Raw genomic sequence first — 12,123 nt, 5'->3', positions numbered from 1 at the left:
TGGGGGGAAGGGAATGAGAAAGCCTCCCCCATACCGAGTCACTTTGACGTGTGGAATTAGACTCTATAACTCGAAAGTTATAAAGTAGGTATGTTTATTGCGCGCAGATGCACGGGGGATCGCTCCTCCACAAGCGTGCATGCCCGAAGTGACCAACCATCTCACATTTATACAATAAAACAATGAATATTCAATTAACGCCTATACATATTCGTTACCTAAACCCCGCTTCGTATGTTAATTAGCTTATCAGTCCTTTGCCTGGAATGTGATGGTCTTGCAGGTTTGTACGTGATTCATGTTCTTGTGACCATCCTGTGACCATCCGATCTTCTCCAGCAAGGAGACTTAGCACTCCCTCCCTCTAGATAGCATTAGAATATCTCTCATCCTTTTCTCATTCTTTTTTAAAATAGCCCCTTTTGTTAGAGGAAGAAGGGCAGGCGTCTCCTCAAAACTGTAGGCGTCTCCTCAAGGCTGTGTGCCTATGTGACCAGACACCGCACCCATGACTAGTCACCATACCCACATTCCTTGAGCAGACATATACAATCACAATCGATGTCCATTGTCCCCATTTCACACTATTTCTCCATATCAACTTGCTGCTGAATTTCCTTAGAGGTGGTACCACGCTGCATCCTTGCAGGGAACCCAGGAAAGTTGTTATGTTGACTGGGTGTTTGGAGCACAGTCTCCCACATCTTAGAAGAGTGCCCTAAACATGGGATTACAGAAATAGATTAAGATGGGGTATTTAATTCTCTGGTTTTGGGCCTGTTCTACTTTACATACTAGTATATCACACAATCACAGACTGGTAGAATAATTCAGGTTAGAAGTGAATTGTTTGGTGCTGTCAAAGAATGATCATAGGGCATAGTGATTTTTTATAGTTGTAAAAGAATTTACAATGGTTGTTAGAAAAGAGAGGAATGAATAATGGGCCATATATGATTTATTTAAAGAACGGTGTGCTCATGTTTATCTGAGGAGACCCTTATTGTTGATGCACTAAACCCTTGAATGGGTGAAATAGGGAGTGTGCTAGTTGTCCAGGCACGAGATATGTTAATGTTTTTATCTTGAAGATTAGTATACTAGGTCCTTGAATGGGAGTGTGCTAGTTGTCCAGGCACAAAATATGTTAATGTTGTTAACTTGAAGATATACTAGGTCCTTGAATGGGAATGTGCTAGTTGTCCAAGTGTGAGATATGTTAATGAGTTCCTAGAAAGTTAATGAATAGTCACAAGTGATTTGTGTAAAGAGAGGGCTGAAAGGTTCCCTTGGTGTGCATGACTTTGGTGGAGCGATCCCCCATGCACCCAGCACTGCCGGAATAAAGATAACCTCCGCTCACTCGAATATTGGTGACTTGATTCTTCAAATCAGAAGGCTCAGGCAGTCTCTAGTCCAATCTCCTGTTCAAATCAGGTCAGATCAGGCTGCTCAGGGCTCTATCCCATCAGGCCTTGGAAACCTACTGGGACTGTGACTCCAATAAACATTTGTGACTGACTTCAGTGTTCGTGAGGAAAAGCACAGTAATGGTTTTAAGTATTAAGGGATCATTTAATTTGTTAAGTTCAGAACAATACAAAAACTTCAAAGATACTTATATGTATATTACTGCTATACAGGTGTATTGTTATATACATATTACATACCTATTACTCTATCTCCCACCAGTTCCAGAGAATTTACTCAGCACATGAACAGCAGAGACAGACCATGGAACAACTGTGGGATTGATTCACTTCGTCCAGACATCTCTTTTTTTTCTGTGACGTAAGGGCTGGCTGACTGTAGAAACTTAAGGCTTTCTGTTGCTAGGTGCGGTACAGCTGGTTGGCTATGCAGGTAGGCTGCTACCGCAGGAATTCCTTGGATGCTGGCATGGACTTTGGGTAGGAGGCCAGTTGTTGGGGTGCTCATCTGCAGAGTGGGACAGTTGGTCTGTAGTTTCTGCCTCTGTGAACCAGATTCACCAGGAGAGATTGAGATACGAAACTCTGGATTCCTGATGAACTGGTGCTCAGAGCTCTTCTGAGAGGGGGCAGTTCTGGATTTAACCAGGTACATGTGTGTAAAAGGTCTGATTTTTCGGTGGTTGGGTGAAATGACGGCTCCTTCTGCATGACACTGATGTGGCAGGCATGCTTTGAATGAGTGAAGATGTTACTTACTCTTTTTGAGTGATGGCAAGACTGGTTGTGGATGTGCACAGCAGCACAAATTTGTCTGCTCAGCTCTATCTAGATGCTAACCCAGTGCCCCAGGCATCACACGCACTGCCCAGGTTAGACAACAGCATACCTGAGAATTTAAAGATCCAATTTTTTAATTAACAGGTTGTGTTAAACACTTTTTATCTTTCAAGTATGTGATTGAATCTCATACACACAGTTCCTGCGCATTGCTCAACAGACCCTTTAAGTTGTTGCAGAACATTCGGTTCTCATCCCTCTCTACTTGAGTTACGTCATTTGCTTTAAACACTGAGCTGCTGCTCTCAGCTGGTTTCCGGTGCCTGAAATCCATTTACACGCTCCCTCTAGTGAGTCTCAGACACAAGAATTTGCCTGGTTTAATCTAGTTTCAGGGTTGAGGCTGTTAAGATGGAAAACAGTCACAACCATTATTCAGAATATACACGTTTTTAAAAAAATCAGTGTGAAGAGACAGTCCTTTTTCTCTCTAATCATTCTGAACAGACGCCTAATTTTGCATATAGCAGGCTGGGTGTGTGTGATGATAGCTTTGCTATAATTAACGATCTTTTTGTAGCTCTTGTTAAAAGTTGTCATTCCAGAGAGATAGGTAAAAGCCAGATAATTGTTTAGTTCAGTGCTGAGGATGTTGATACAGTGGTGCTGCCTCTGTAGCCCTTCAAGCCTTGTGGCATTTCATCACCATTGTAGAAGGTGTGGTACCAGAAAGAATTGAGGAATACACCAAGGAATACATCGAGGGCCCAGAAGAGCTACTTCCTTCACCATAATTAGCAGGGAACAGCCCTTTTCCTAATGCTGAGTAGCCCTGGGGAAGGACTAAGTGAATTCCCTCTCCTCTTTGCTCTTTTCTCTCTCCAGTTAACCCTTGTGCTGACTGTTTTGGGGAACTTGCTGTGTTTAACCTTTCAGCTGTCACCTCAGACAGGTTCAGTCACTGAGCACCACGGGAAGCTGCAGACAGAAAAGCAAAGTTTGTTGGGAGCCACTTTGCCACATACCTGCAGAAGCAGCGTATGTCAGAAGTACAAAGAACTGCCACTGTAAAGCTGATGGTGAGGAGCCAGGCATCGGGAACTGTCAGCTCTGTGATCACTGATGTATTGAAGCACCTAAGGTTCAAGTGACTTTATACCATGAGCATACATACGTAGGGGGTACACCATACGGCACAGCACAACTTGGTGGTCCTCAGGTACAGCTCCACGGTGGCTGGTACAGCCACCCACCCAACCAAAACTGTGCTCTAGGGAGAGCCTCACCCCCTGACACAGGGGAGCTGGGTTCATGCTGCTATGAGATATGAAATAATATGCAAGCTTTGACGTTGCTGCAGGGCTGATTTGCTGGGGTACACTGGCACAGCAGGATCAGCGTGTGCTCACCTCCATGCTATCTGTAGCTCTTGAGAATGTGAATCTTCCCTGTGTCCAGATGATGTCCCAGTGTGTCCAGCACAAAGATGTGCTGCTTATTCACTTCCACTACAATTTCTTAGTACAGCTTAGCTTTCCATTCCCTTTCAGCCTCCTTTCCCACCATGAGGTCTTTCTGTTGTTCAGTTATGGCAGTATTTATGTGCTGAGAGCCCCTAAGTGGTGGCTTTTTGGACTAGGTCACCCTTGAGTGAGACATTGAACAAAGTGAGGAGAACCCACCCTGCTCTTAGGGCAGCTACTCACAACCCCACAGCCTCCTGGCTTCTTGTTGGTCACTGGAAATTCTCCAAGACTTTTACTTCTAGATATCCTAGGGCAACATCCTGATAGTCTTATACTCATAGTGGGGGGACACCCTATTTCAAGGGTAGTTCCTCTTGCCTCCATCAGGCTATTGATGCAATAAGCTGCAACATGAGATAGGACACCCACATCTCCGCCGTATTCTTTTCTTGATGCTGCTTTTTAGTTAAGAATATAGTTCGTTTGATAACTAATGTCCTTTATTTGCTTGTTTGGGACTTTGGGGGGGGAAAAAAAAAGCTGTTTTTTCTGGCATGCATTTGCATGGTCAGCACATTTTTGCAAACTTGTATGTGAGCGGGTCTGTCGACTAAATACCATTTCTCAGTTGGCCAGCAGAGAGAGCAGTCAGCATTCCGTGGATGTGCGGGTTGAGACGCTTGGCTCCTGCATGCTCGGCCCTGCCAGTAGCTGTTACAGTTAAAAAATAATTCTGACAGCAGTGCAGAGGTGAACTGTATCTTGCAAGGTTGCGGCTAATGGGTTACGTATTGCCCTTGACTACCTGAGTCTCTCATGTCAGTGCAAGTCCCTTCTACACATCAAGGGCTATATGCCAGCATGGTCAAACCACCTACCAATTTTTGGAGATGTGTTCAGCTTTCACGATCTCTATTGAAATGGGTGTGTGTATAGAATATCAGACTAATTGCTTTGCTATCAATTTATGGGCTTCAGAGGCTAAATTTAGGTACCAGGGCTGCTGCAATCTGATCTGTGCTGTTAAGGAGGCTGGGAGGCACCGGGATGCATTTGTATGAATCGGTTTCCAGCATGAGAGCTCCAGCTGGGACATTTTGACCTGCACGGCCTCCTCTCTTCACCCCCTCATTGTCCAGCTGGAGCCTCGTGCATACTCTGAAGCACTGTTGCTCTCCAAACATCTACTGTAAAATGGCCGTCTCTGGGGTCCACTTTTCTTTTTTTTAGAATGACTTTGGCCCAGATTTTCTTGGTTTTTGTAGTTTTTTCCCCCTGTCTTTTCAGCAAACACAGGTTGTAAACTGAATGACCTGAGAAAGCTGTACCAGGGGAAAAGAAGTAGGTGTGAAAATCCCACCGTGTCCCTGCAGTAGTCACTATTACCTTCCATCAGGTGCCTTGCAGAACCATTACCAAGACACAGTCCATGACCCTGGTGGTGGCAGTCCCCTGTGACTGGCACAAGTCACACTGCTGGAGGGGAGGACCTGCAGAGTGCCACTTCGCGCATCACCCAGCTCGATGGCTCCAGGTTTGGTGGATTTGCCCTCCTATGACACTTTGGATTCACAGGCTTGGAGAATCTCATCTCTTCTTGGTGTGAAACCTTTCTGGACTTCTGTCTCTCTTCAGGTAATTACCTACTCATAAATTTGAAAGAAAGAATGCTGGTGATTTTCTTCTCCCTTCTGTCTTCTTCCTTATGCAGGAGCTGGCCCAGCTGAGGCCAAGGTTAACGAAGTATACACAGAGAAAGAGTGTCTGGAGACATCTGCTCAGGTTTGCTCTGCAGCTGTGTGCACACTTCACCGTGGAGCTCAGCTCTCAGTGAAGGTTTTCATTTGTGATCATGGAGTCAGAGCGAAGCACTCTATACAAATGCAGCCTTTCAACACGTTAAGCACAGCTGCAATAGTGGTTCTGGAAAATCTCTCCCATTTGACCTAAGATAAACAAATATGGTTGCTTAAGTATCCTCAATGTTTCCTTATACTTACAGTAGGAAATACCTTGGATACTGAGGGCAGCTAAAACAAATCTTACTTAGTTATCTAAGGCCTCTGGCGAGTCCTTGAGTTTCTGAGTGAGCTAAGCCACTTCCTAGGCATGGGGCATACCGAGCTTCATTTTATAGTGATAAAAATAAGCATTCAAAGGACCTGAGCTGTGAACAGTCACTCAAAAAGTTCACGTGAAGTGGCATTACTCACCTGAAGCTCGTTTTGAGTGTCTGGTGCTGGTGCAGAGGGAGATGAGCAGGGTGTTTCCGACGAGCTGGATTCCTGACATAATATTACTTAAAAGCAGGAAATGCTCATTTGGCCTGGTTCAGTGTCATACTGGCCTTCTCATGCAAGGCTATATCTGGAACCCAAACACTGCAATAAGGCAGGAATCATTATATGTTATTTTTTTAAACGGCCTACACAGTATGAAGATGGTAGTTATCTCAGCCTTCCTTTCTTTTTAGTATGCAATTGTGGTGGCGTGCTTCCCACCATCTCAGCTTGGCTGCTTGGCTGCTGAAATGGCAGCGCACCAGCTCCACGCTTGGAGCCATCCCGAGAAAATGTTCTGTTGCGGCTTTTAACCATTTAGCTGTAAAGCCTCCTCTGCTTCCACCATTTCTAACTGCTGGGGTGAAGCAAGGGTTTCCAGTCCTTGTTTATAGCCAGTGTAATCAGTTCAGCTATTTATACTGTAGTCATCACTGAGCACTTTGCTGTATGAAACGGTCACAGTTATATTTATACCAGTGCAAAAACAAAGTCATCACAAATTGAGGAGGCGACATTCAGAGTATTTTTTCCTTGCTATGTGATGCTGTTTCTTCAGCAATTCAAGGTTTTATCAGGCAAAGTCACTCTCCTAGGAAGAAAATACATCCCACTGTAAGTCAGGAAGCTCACCAGTGTTTATCTGTGCTTGTGTTTTTGTCTTTGTGAGATAAATGCACCTATTTAGTCAAGTAGCTTCTACCAGCTGCTACCTCGGTATGAATATGCAGTGCTGCCAGAAAAGTCCATAGAGTTGTCTAGTACAGCTGAAAGCAGAGTTTAATCTGCTCTGCCAGAGGTACTAAAAATACCTTTTAATATGCTAAGGTATGTATCTGCCCAGGAGTTGTTTTCAAAATGCATGGTTCCATGGAGTTGCTACAAAGCAAACAGAGCCCCACCAGCTCTGTCCTGAGGCGCAAAATAACCAGTGCTGGGAATGGCTGTGGGGGTCCAGCCTTTCTGCCGGCTGGGGGGCACTGGCACGCTGCTCTCCCTGCCTCATTCCCAGCAGTAGGTTGGGAAGAAGGGACTTGGAGGGGCTTTGCAGTGCCCTATCTGCCATATTTGTCAGAGGTATTTTACCAGCAAGATTGTTATCTCCTTTAACTTAATTATTAAATAATAATACAAAAAAAGTTTGGATGTTTTTGAGATCTGAAAGGCCAAGTGAGGGGCTCTGTTCCCATCAGAGGAGACCCACACATGGTGCCCCCAGCAGCCAGCCTCTTTAAGCTCATACTGTGCCTGGAGGTCGGATCCATGCATGCAGGCAAAGCCCCAGCCTCTTCCGAGCTGCTGCCGAAGGCTGCATGAGCAGGAGCGAAGCAGTTGTCTTCCCTGACGGCTGCAGAGCCCGAGTGAAACCTTTCTGCCCATGGTCTCTGTGGCCTCACTGCTTTGAACCACTGTGGAAATCTGCAGCCATGGAATGGCTCAGCCCAGCCCTGGCTGCAGGTCCGCCCTTGCTGGGGACCATGGTGTCTTCCCTGCTGCTGGCTCCCTGCAGGGGCAATGCAGGTGGTGGAGGTGATAGGACATTACCACCCCACTCAGGATGCTTGCTGGGTTTACAGAAATCCTCAGAAATGGGGATTATTTGTACTCATTCAATGAGCAAATGCCCTGGCTTAGCAGGTGGAGTCCATGGCAAGAACCCACATGTGGAGCTTGTCCAGCGTTGAGGACATCTGAGGCCTGACATATGACAAAAGCACATGTGTGGGGTCCAAAAGAGGCATTACCATTTTCACTGTCACTTGGTCTCATATGAGATACCATAGTTGTATCTTACAGTAAGGTCCTCTGCCCTGCCTGCATAGTACAGTAGAGCCTGCTCCCAAATAATGTAACTACTTCTCACTGCTGCTTAATGCTTTTAAGAGCATTTGGAGAATGATCTTTGGAGCTCCAGTGGTACCGCCATTAGTATGGCTGGATTAACAAGTGGAAGCTTTGTTTTGAGCTTTCTGTAATAAAATACTGAAGTGCTGTGGCACACAGGCTAGCTAGGGTTTCACTTCCAACATAAAATGAGGGCAAAGGGTAATTAAATATTAAGTGCAATGCAAGGTCCCAGCTGATGCAGTTCATCTGGTAACCTGAGGATGGGCTGGAGGTAAAAATGGCTTCCTAAAATACTTGAGAGGGTAATAGCAACCCACCTTGGCCGGCAAGAGGAGCTTTGTGGTTCCTCCATCAGTTTCCAACACCAAGAGACCTCAGGGGTAATGCGTGCTCATGGAGAGGGACCAAACTGAGGACCCGTGGAATAGCTGTATCCTCTTCTATTCAGATTTCCACCTCCTCCATAAATCAGACACCATTTCTGGCTGCGTTACACTGTCAAGCAGGCTATACTTACATCAGGCAGAAGATATTAATGAAAAAAAGAAAATGGGTTCATGATTAATGCAGAAACATTCCTTCTCCACCACAGGATAAGCCACGTCCTAAAACCTCTCCTTCAAGCAACACTGCTGCTGACAAGAAAATTATTGACCTTCCTTACGGAATCGAGCCTTCTGAAAGGCTGCTTTTATTAACCGTGTGTCTGTATGGCTGCACACACGTATATAGGCAGCTTCTTTCACAGCAGCACGTTTTGCAGTGGGTATTGGCTTCCATGCATGCTAAGCACCCCTCAGCATTAGCGACGAGTGGCATTAAATTAGATCCTCACTGCTCCCGTTAGAAGTTGGCTCTTCCTGAGGAGGACCCACAGCTTGGCTTCTGCTACCTGGCCAGGGGTAAGGGCTGTGAGGGCTCCTGCTCCACTCCCTCCCTTGCTGGCACAAGTGTGGGCAAGTAAATCTGGATAAATCAAGGCCCTTTCGTTTCTGAGGCTCTTAGGCCAACACTTTACTGCACTTCTAATGATTTTAACTGACATCGCCCCCCCATTCCATCCCATCCCCCCTTGGTGACATTTAAAGATGACATTTTCTATCGTAAGCTGTGCCAAAGCTTGGTTCCTTTAGGATGACAAACTAGCAGTGGAAACACTGACAACTATACAGGCAAATATTGTATTGCTTAAAAAACTTTATTTAGATTGCTCCACTGTGGGGGGAGTTGGTTTGTTGTTGGGTTTTTGTTTTGTTTTTTTTTTTTCTTTTTGGATGGCGCTAAAGACGCCATAAAATTAGCTACAGTATTATTCCGATGACTTGTACACTTAGTATTCATGCGCCTTCAAAATTAAAAGCAACCATGATAAAGTGAAGCAAATAAACAGTCCTGAGGAGGACCTAATCCCTTTCCTGCATGCTCCCAGCAGCCACTGAAGCCAGCGGGGGTCCCCAGAGGGCAGGAGCGGAGCCCAGGCTGAGCAGCACAGAGGATCCTTGGGAAGGCTTTGCTGCTCTGCCACGGGGATACTAATGTTTCTGCTGCCAGCTGACAGCATGTGCAGTGAGTGTAAAACATTTGGCTCCAGCAGAGAGTTGCAGATGAGGGAGGGCAAGTTGTGCGCACAAGATAAAACAGGGTCTTTGGCGATAGTGCCCAGCTGGGTAAAGGGCTGTCTCCCAGCGGATGCAAGCAGGATTGGGCACCAGGGCCCGCAGCATCCTCGGGGAGAAGTGGGCATGGGCAGAGGGAGACACAGCCATTGGTGGGAGAACAGGTGGTTCTGCAGTGCAGTAGGGCACTTGCCTAGTGCCTGTGCAGCCTCCTGGGGCCTCCGGTGGCTTTGCTTGTGCTAGGGCACTAGGGGCTTGAGAAAGGCTTGAAAAATGCACCATTTGGGGCACATTAGGTGTCTGAGGAAAGAGCTCAGAAGCAGTATTGAAGATGCCCTCTAATACTGCTTTTGATCATGGTGTGTTTTGCATCCAAACAGCAGCCATTCTGCAGGGGATGGGAGGGAAAGTGGGTAAAGAGCACCCAGGCTTCTGCTTTCCTCACCTCTTTCCGAGCAGACCAGTTGTCTGCACTAGTTCAGGCTTAATTCACACTCTGGGTTCATTGCAAGAGTCTTTTAAAACTTGAGTCTTACCCTTATGTTAGCAGACAGGAGTGGTGTGGCTGTGCTGCCGCCCAGGCTCAGCCATCAGCCAGCCTTTGGGCTCTTACTTTCCTGAACAGCCAAGTGAGGGAACTTCGCATTTTTGCAGTCCTCTAATTCAAATCAAGAGTAAATAACTTGCAAATATTAAAAAAAGGCCTTGAGGCCTTTGGCGGCCTGAGGAGAAGGGGCATAAGGTGCTGTTACAAACCTGCTCTGCCTGGCCTCATGTGTCAGGGGACAGGTGGCATGTGGTAGCTTCTTTCTCGCAGTTACTGCACATGCACATGCATGTGTGAGAAATGGGTTAACTTGGCTTCCCCCCCCCCCCCCCCCCCTTTTTTCCCTTTTGTATGTTCGGCATAAGCAGGGAATAATAAACTGCAACTTTTCTGCAGGGACCAGAGGAAAAAAAATACTGCCTGGGTGTAGCTGAGGGCAGAGTCTGGCTCTCTATTTTCTGTGAAATAATTCCCACGAGGCCTTGTGGAAACCCAGCTTTTCTTCTCATTTTTCTACTTCCTTAAACTTTCCAAAATACTCTGCTGTAACATATTTTCCCCAGTCACATGTGTTAGTGAGGAGAGAAAAGGTTAAATTCTCCTTTCGTACTATAATGTAATTCATTTCCTGTTTTTCACAACTGTCTAGACACAGATCTAACGAGCATTAACCCTGAATCCCACCATTGGGTTAAAAATAGGGGCTTTAAATATAAAAGTGTGTGGTAAAAGAAAGATTGTAGGTTTCTACCTACCACCAGGAGCCAGCTCTGTAAAAGGAGAACCACTTAATTGTCTATAAGTGAGAAAAAAACCCAAATAAAATTAGTTCAGTTTCAGAGATTTAAAAAGGCGCCTGGCTGCTTTATATATACCAGCAGCACCACAGGCGCTGCTGAGCCATGGCACGGACAGGTTGATCCCCCCTCAGGAGTTATATTTGTCTGGATTTACACCTCCAGCTATATCCAAAAAAGAAAGAATAAATTCCACTTCAGTGGGGGAGCTAGAAAAAGACTGGGAGAAAGTAATTTAAGAGATAAGCCGTGTTGAAAACTGTGGCCAGGTTCTGGTGGGAGACCCATGGACAAAATGTCCACCGGGCCCTGCTGAGGAGGGTGACCCAAACCCCAAGGAGACCAGCGATCACTGTGGTACCAAGAGGCACCTGGTGTCAGGAAGACAAAGCCGCAGTGTGTTGGGTCCCAACCTACCAAAGCATTTAAACGCTTGCTCAGTCACAACCAGACCCAAGAGGACCTCATCAGCTTAAGCTGGATCATGGTCGGGCTGGACATTTGCCCTAGGTTAAGCCTGGTTGTAGCCTCACAAGCGCGTAACTGCCTCTGGTGCTCTTCCTGCAGGCTGGGCTGCGGGAGGAAGGAGGGGAAGAGAGTTGTGGCCTGTAATGTGAGCCAAACCCCTCACAAAAGTGTGAATTTTGCCTGTGGAGGGAAAGCGAGGAGGAAACAAAACTGCCGCCCACCACGGCCCGGCCCAGCGCTGGGTGCAGGCAGGGTGTGAGGCAGCTTCTGGGCCATCGCTGACAGTTAGTCACACACACCATTCTCGTCAGAGATTACCCACAGAGACATCATTTGTTATATACTTCACGAATAAAAACACATGCCTGTAAGAATAAGCTTAACTCAATGCTCAAAGGCCCTGTTAAAATAAGTCAGAATTCACGGCATGCTATGAAGAAGAGGAAGTCTCATTTCCTGCACTGACTGGGCTTCTGTGTCTGTAAACACAAACCCTGCAGGGTGGGTTGTTTGTTTATCTGTGAAGTGGGGAGGGGGCATCTCCCCTGTCCTGCCCCTTGCTTCCAGCAGCCCCAGGGAGCTGGGCTGGACCTGCGACCTTGGCTGCACAACCTGCGGGCGCTGCCTCCTGTGTTCAAGGCCTGTTCTGGCTGGGACCAAAACAGTCCAACAAAAACATATTAAAAAGACATCTTTTTTCTTTTCTACTAAAAAGCACAGTATACTACGCATCAAGAATGGCAAGGGGTGAACTGGTGTCTTTCCAGGTTAGGGAGGGCCTTTGAACCCACACAAGTTATTTATAGAGCTTTTTAGAAAACAGCTTGCTCTAAGTTCTGCAGTTTTGGTGACAGGAACAGCTCAGGTTTTGTCAAAAATAAAGCAACCCCCT

The sequence above is a fragment of the Falco peregrinus genome, chromosome 3 (assembly GCF_023634155.1).
Source record: "Falco peregrinus isolate bFalPer1 chromosome 3, bFalPer1.pri, whole genome shotgun sequence".
Lineage (NCBI taxonomy): Eukaryota > Metazoa > Chordata > Aves > Falconiformes > Falconidae > Falco > Falco peregrinus.
Note: the sequence above shows the minus strand (reverse complement) of the source record.